Source organism: Lagopus muta, chromosome 26 (assembly GCF_023343835.1).
Source record: "Lagopus muta isolate bLagMut1 chromosome 26, bLagMut1 primary, whole genome shotgun sequence".
NCBI classification, from domain to species: domain Eukaryota; kingdom Metazoa; phylum Chordata; class Aves; order Galliformes; family Phasianidae; genus Lagopus; species Lagopus muta.
This window is the reverse complement of record NC_064458.1, coordinates 507,207-513,817: the sequence shown is the minus strand read 5'-3', so window position 1 is coordinate 513,817 and position 6,611 is coordinate 507,207. Positions and strand designations below refer to the sequence as shown.

General features: G+C 45.3%; 1 long non-coding RNA gene across 1 annotated transcript; it reads right to left on the bottom strand.

Annotated features, from left to right (window-relative positions):
- Positions 1-1,945: 1,945 nt before the first annotated feature.
- On the bottom strand, positions 1,946-6,196 carry LOC125684911 (uncharacterized). The gene is made up of 3 exons (XR_007373353.1): positions 5,915-6,196; positions 2,638-2,788; positions 1,946-2,041 (listed from the first exon to the last, which is right to left on the bottom strand). It is a non-coding gene; the product is annotated as an uncharacterized LOC125684911 (long non-coding RNA).
- Positions 6,197-6,611: the final 415 nt, after the last annotated feature.

Genomic DNA, 6,611 nt, shown 5'->3' with positions numbered 1-6,611 from the left:
TGTTGTATGTGCAAATACCAGGAAAGATGCTGATAGTAAGAACCGCTCTGAAATAGAGATCTCCCTTTTTCTCTGTTAACACAGGTGTGGACAAGACTGAGGACTGAAGCTGAAAGGTGTGCAAGCTCCCATCTGCGTGCCAGCCTGGGCGTACTGCAAGGTGGAGACATCTGCAGCTTCATGTGCAGTACCACGGATGGACTTTCTTCTTGTCAGCAGCGCTTATCTTCGGGATCCTCCTATTGTTGGGGCATCACCGAGAGCGTTATTGTTTGCTCTTTGCTGCTGCATTCACCTCTACTCACAGCTGCAGCCAGGCCTTCCCAACCAGCTGCTTTTCCTGAGCTGCAGGACAGAAGACAAGCCCAGGCAGGGCCATCTGCAGCAGCTGCTGTGCTCCAGCAGGGCAGCCAGGCTGAGGCACGCTGCAGTTCTGCTCCTCCCCTCTGCCCGTTGCGGATGCATCGAGCGCTTCTGTTTACAGGGCCATCAGTCTGGCAGCTTTCCTCAACACTAAATTTACTTTTTGAAGTTACATCAGTGTTGTACCCAGAGGGAATGGAGGAACAGATGCAGCCTGTGAAGTCTGGCTTTAATTCACCTGCCTCATTTAATTTCCTGCCCTGCCTTCTAATCAATGAGTCTGCGCTGGCAGCCCTGGGAATACAGAGGTTTTCTCACATACAGGAGACCTCAATGTGGTGGAACTCAGGGTCTCCAGCACGCTGTGTCCCGTCTCCTTTGAGGCTTTCTGTGCCCCTGAAGCACCGCACACATGTAGTGGCTGCATCTCCTCCATGGGGCCAGTGGTGGTCCTTCACCGGGACAGCAGCGTTACATCACCTCAGAGCTGTTTGCCTCAGATTCTTGGGAGTGCCAGGAAACACTGCAGAAAGGGGCCGGGGCATTTCTGCTTTGTGAGCAGGCTCCCATTGTCCTGTTTCTTTTTTTTTTTTCCTTGGGCTCATGTCAATTCCAGGCAGCGCTGCCCAGTTGCTTAATCAGCCAGTGTCTCCAACTGGGAGAGAAGGAGAGAAGGCTGCCCTTGGCTGGCAGCACTTATTTTGTGACGGGTCTGCTTCACCTCATGTATTATAATCTGTATCAGATTGCTCTTTGCTTGCTAAAATGGACAATTAGGATCCAGTTGTAATGCAAATTGCACAGTGGAATAAAAACCATGTGGAACCAAATCACAAATAAGTATTTATGTCAGCCTTTGTTACTGCGTGATGGGTCCTGCTCAGTTGCTGCTCGCTGCGAAGCATCAGACAGAAGAGAACCCGGTGTGCCTTTGTGTTTTATGGGCACGAGCTGCTCTGTGTAAGACTGCCTGTAGGCACTCGCGGGCCCCGATAATGTGTGTGTGTGCAAACCTAACAGACAGATTGCCGCCTACACTGGAAATTTGATGATTGCCTTGTTTTTTCCACAGCTCTGTTTTCTATACTGCAGGCCAAACCCATGGGGTAATTTCCAGTCTCTCTGCACAGGGCTGAGATGACGTGGTGAGAGAAGTGTGGAGATGCTGAAATTTCAATCTGCCACATAATGTGCTCCTAATACTGATGTCCTTGTAAGCATGTTGTTGACATTGGTGGTGTTGCTGTAGTTCTTGCCATTGTTGTCTTTCCAACGTCTGATGCGAAGCATTATAAATTAAGAGAAATATTTAAATTTATAAAGGAAACTATAGTTTCTTTGGAATTAATCACACAGCAGTCCTGCAAATGCACATGGAAGAAGTATGACTTCATTTAAAATGCCAAGCCTTACTGATATAATAGTGGTATGCTACTGGTGTAGCTGCTTTTACTGCACATCAGCTTTGCATTTCCCCAGGCCCTGGGTAACAAAGAGTTGACGTGCATGTTTTCATAGCAAGACTCATCTCTCAGCACTCGAAGGGGGGCCTATCCATGCTTCGCACGTTGATGGCTGATAGACAGAAGGCAAATTAAGGGTCAGCTAAGCCTGTCCAGTTCCTGTAAGATCCAGAGTGACTGTAACGACCTTTCTTGTCCCATTGAAACAGTGACTCCTACAAGAGAGCAAGGAATAAGAGTGAGGCCATGAAGCCAGATGGACGGGCTGGGATCAAAGTAATCCGAGAAGCTATGGCAACACAGCTCGTATATCTACTCAGAAGAGCCTTTGCAACTGCCATTAATGACTCTAAATGGCCTTATTTTCCCAGTAGCAGTGAAATAAGCAGCTTCAGTGGGGAGAAGTAAATCCATCTGATGGCCCACGTTGCTGGGAATAACCATCTTATTAGTTATTAGTAATAACCCAATCTATTGCTAGTGGTGTAGCCATCAGAACAGAGATAGCCTTATCTGCCAGAGAATCATTGTGTTGCTCCTAACGTTTCTAATTGCAGCTGAACAAGGGGAGTCGGAAAGGCCTCAGGGGAAGAAGCAAAAGACAACACAGAGAACTTGGCTTAAAAATAACGTGTGTGACAAATGAAATATATCAGAGCCAACACATCGTTTGAAGAAGAGCTGTGCCAGGCAAGACTGAGCTCTTTCTGTTTTTATCTTCTAAGCCAATGCACAGTGTTCACTCCTGGTGAAGGGATGGTGGCAGTGCTGGCTTGCGAGCTCATCTTCTGAAGGAGAGGGGCTTCTGTACCTCGGTCTGCAGCACAGCAGCTGTCATGTCACACTCAGGGCTCCAGTCCAGGATTGAGATGAAAATTCTCCATGGAAATTGATGACAAAGCACCTGATCACTCCACCACAGCAGGGGTGTTCTCACATGGCAACGCCCTGGGAAATTCTCACTGAGAATAGATCAGATTCTGCTCTCATTTATGCAATTATAAATCCAGTGTAGTTCCATTTGAAACAACTGTTTTCATCCAATGCAAATGAGATCAAAATCTGGCGCAGGCTGTTTTTGTACACAATGGAAACTGACTGAATTATGGAAAACAGGAAACAAATCTAATGTAAATCTAAATGGAAATATCACGCTCTCTCTTACATCAGAATAAATTGGAAGCGAGTCTGTTGAATCTAATGGAATTCATCTGGATTTACACCAGACTTGGCTCAGCATTTGTCAGTTGGTTGCACACCGACATCAAAACGCAAACCATGCTACCTCATCTGAATAGCTTTGAACAATTCCTTCCTTTTCCTTTACATTTAAGCAATTGCCTCTGCATCCTGATAGCTGATTAGCCTTTTCAAACAAATAAACCTCTGCAAACAAACATCAACAAATAAGCCCTGCTCTTGCTAGCACTTTCAGAATATAAATGATGAGTCTCAAGTATCACGCTTGGATTTGGAGTCACTTAAACTTGCTTCTGTTCCTCTGTGTTCACAGAACAGTGCAGTGGATTGAGCTCAGGTAAAAGAAGAGCACTGCTATTCCACTTTCCTTAGCGTATCCTAAATTTGTCTTCCCACCAGCAGTGGTCAGAGCCAGCTCTTTCTGTGGGCACACGGGAGGCTTTTTGCAGATAAGCAAAGTACGGCCATACTTCTGCTCTGGCTGCATTCAGATGGTCAGAACGGAGCTGTAACTCTTCCAAATGGATCTGAACAGGAAATCGTGCCTCTCTCTGTCCCCACAAATTTCTGCTCCTCTCTGTGCTTCTGTGCAGCTGGCAATGGGAGCCTGTTGCTCATGGGGAAAATGAGAGCACTAATTAATGTCTGAGCTGCAAAATAGACTTCCTGGATGAAAGTCACTGGAAAAGGACAGTGTCTGAGTGACACGCAGCCATGGCAGCCCCTTCCCTAGAATATCAGTTACCCCAGCTCCTTACATAATTCATGTTTTAATATGCGTTGTGTTTCCCTTTGGGTAATCAGAAAAGTGTACCTTAACTAAGACAAGAAGACACACAAACAAACTGAAGCCTAATTTGATGTGACTCAGGGAGGGACAAAGCCATTATTCAAATAGAAATCCTGCTGGTAACCACCCAAAACAGTAATAACAGATATGGAGAATGTTTCAAAGGTGAAGAGCTCAGTGGAAGTTAGGTAACCATACTTCCTTCTTCAAGGACTCTGCTGCTCATCTGCAACCCTCTCGTGGGCAGCAGAGGTTGGGCAGCAGTGCTGTCAACAAGGCTTGTTTCTACTTCTCTCTTACTGTTTTTCTGTGGGATACCGAGGAAGTTAATTGGCAAGGTTTTCACAAATGGTCCCTGTGTACGACTGCTTCCCTGTGTTCCACATGAGACATGAGCAATCGTGCTTTTCTGGGTCATTAGCAACAAAGCACACGTGGATCTCAACCAGCACCTGAATGTGCCAGCTACGACCTCTCAGGGCCTTTATGTTCCCTTCTGTAAGTTGTTATAATAAATACTTGCCTGATTTTATAAAGCTGTACAAGACTCTCTAACGAAACAGAGGCTTTAAAAGAGCTGTGATTATTATGGCTTATTCTTCCTTAGGCTTATTCCTGCGGGTCAGCTATACTTAATTTATAAGAGCTTTCTCACTGCTGGCACTGCAGATTTTCTGTGCCATGTAAAGTCTTGCTATCTCATTTCTGTTCTTCACAGAATCACCTGGAATAAAAGCCCTGACAGTTGTTGATACACACAAAAAAGCTCCAGTTAACTTGTTGCTCACAGTCTCTATAACTCTGTTTGCTGTGTACCAAAGGCTTATTTTATCCATGTCTGCTTGGAAGCAGAGGGAAAGCAGAAGTGAGAAGTAAATGGGCCTCAGAGAAGTATCTCAGCTGACTTCTGTTAAGAGATACCAATAGACAGGAGCTAAGGATGAAGGCCAGGAAAACAAAAGCAAGACAGTATGAGGTACAAAGCCTCTGGACCTGGGGTGGTTCCTGCTCAGAATGAGTTATTTCCCAAAAAGTGGATACTTCCAAAATGGCAATCTCACCCATCCGGGAGATGAACGCCTCGGATGCACATCTCAGTGACCTGTGCCATTCTTGAAACAATCCCTTTTCATGGCGATAGTTTGAGGACTTTCCTACTCTCTGTTTACTTCCAAGGTCATTTTCAAGGTTTGAGTTAAAATATTTAATTGTGAAAGAAGTCACAATGTGTTTCTTAAATACAAAGCCTTTGGTGACAGCTCTTGATTGTGAATCGAAGAGTGCTTACAGGGAACAGTCTGGAATATTTTATGTGATTTTAGTGCTTCTGAAAGCAAGTGCTTGAAAACCATATGCTGAGAACTGAACTGATAATGTGCATGGATCAACGTGTACAGAGACTGTTGGGTACAGAGGGAGAAACAGGAACGTAGGAGTGCCACTCATAGACTGACGAGATACCAGCATTAGGAATAAATGGAGAAAAACAGAAAGGAGGAGGAACTGGAGCCTTGTTTTACAGCCCTAAGCACTGAAAACCACTCTTACTGAATGGCATCCATCCATAGCACTGCAGTGAGGTCCATTGGAAGGAGGCCTGGATCCCTCACTCAGAGAGATGTTCAGAAGGAGTCTGAACATGGTGCCATTTAGTTATGACTGAGGACAAGGAAGAGAGTATAAAAACAGCTTGAGGTTTGAGCTAGGGCTAGTTTAAGCTCCGGGCACACTAGGCTAGGCCTGCTATTCCTGGCTTCTGACAACTTCCTCTGAAGGTTTTTGTGCAGCAAAAGGATTCTGGAAGAGAAGAGTCTCCTGCTGCTAAGCCTCCACCATCAGTGGGGAGGTGACTTTTTTTGTAGCTTAATCATAAGTTGTTGGTTTTCCAGCCTGTCAGTGCAGTGCTTTTCTCCAACTGCAAGTAGCTCATTTCAGCCAGGAGTTATTCTGGTATATATGAAAGAGAAAAGAGCTTCCTTTTTTCTTTAAAGGAGAGAAGAAATTGTCTTCCTGGCAGAATCCTAGTCAAGATTATCAAATGCTGGGAGAACTCCCTAAAACCATTAATTATGACAACACCAAAAGCAGAAGAACCTACCCTGAGAGATGGCACAAGGGTGTGCTTGGTGAGACGCAGGATCGGACCAATTGCAGGGAGCTGAGGAAGGACCACCACACCAGGGGATGCTTGAATGGTTCCATTCTTTCCTATTCCAGCTTCTGGAGGCTCAGACTCTGCAGCAACTCTTTTCTTCCCTGTCCCTGTTGATTGCATTTTGTTTTTATTTTCTTTTCCTGTGAACATGGAAGGGATGGAAAAGTGATCTACAAGGCAATTTCCAACCTGTTTTCCTATCTGTCTCTCTGCTCTGTACAAAGTTGTTTTTCTTGGGGAAAAAGGCTGAAGATAATTCCTTTAAGTGGCAATTAAGCTCCAGGTGGCTGCAGAAAACTGTAGCTTTCCCCAGATCCTGCAGAGAGAGAGAACCTGAGCCACAGGTTTCCCTGCTTCCCTAAACCAGGGCATTTTTTTCCTGTGTTTGTTTTGTGCCTTTTGATGATTGCATGGCAGTCCAAAGTGATCGGAGCAGTGGGGAAAACGAGAAGCCAAGGATGCTCCATAAACTGGCTGTGCCCCCTTTCAGAAATGCACTGATTTCAAAGAGCAGGGAACAGTCTCACAATCCTCATTTCATCTCTTTGTGTTTCCCCTGCACCACCTCTGTTTCCAAGCAGAGTCCAGTTCAATATCTCCTTGTATTCTGCTATGCTGGCAAATACTGGAAAGAGGCCTT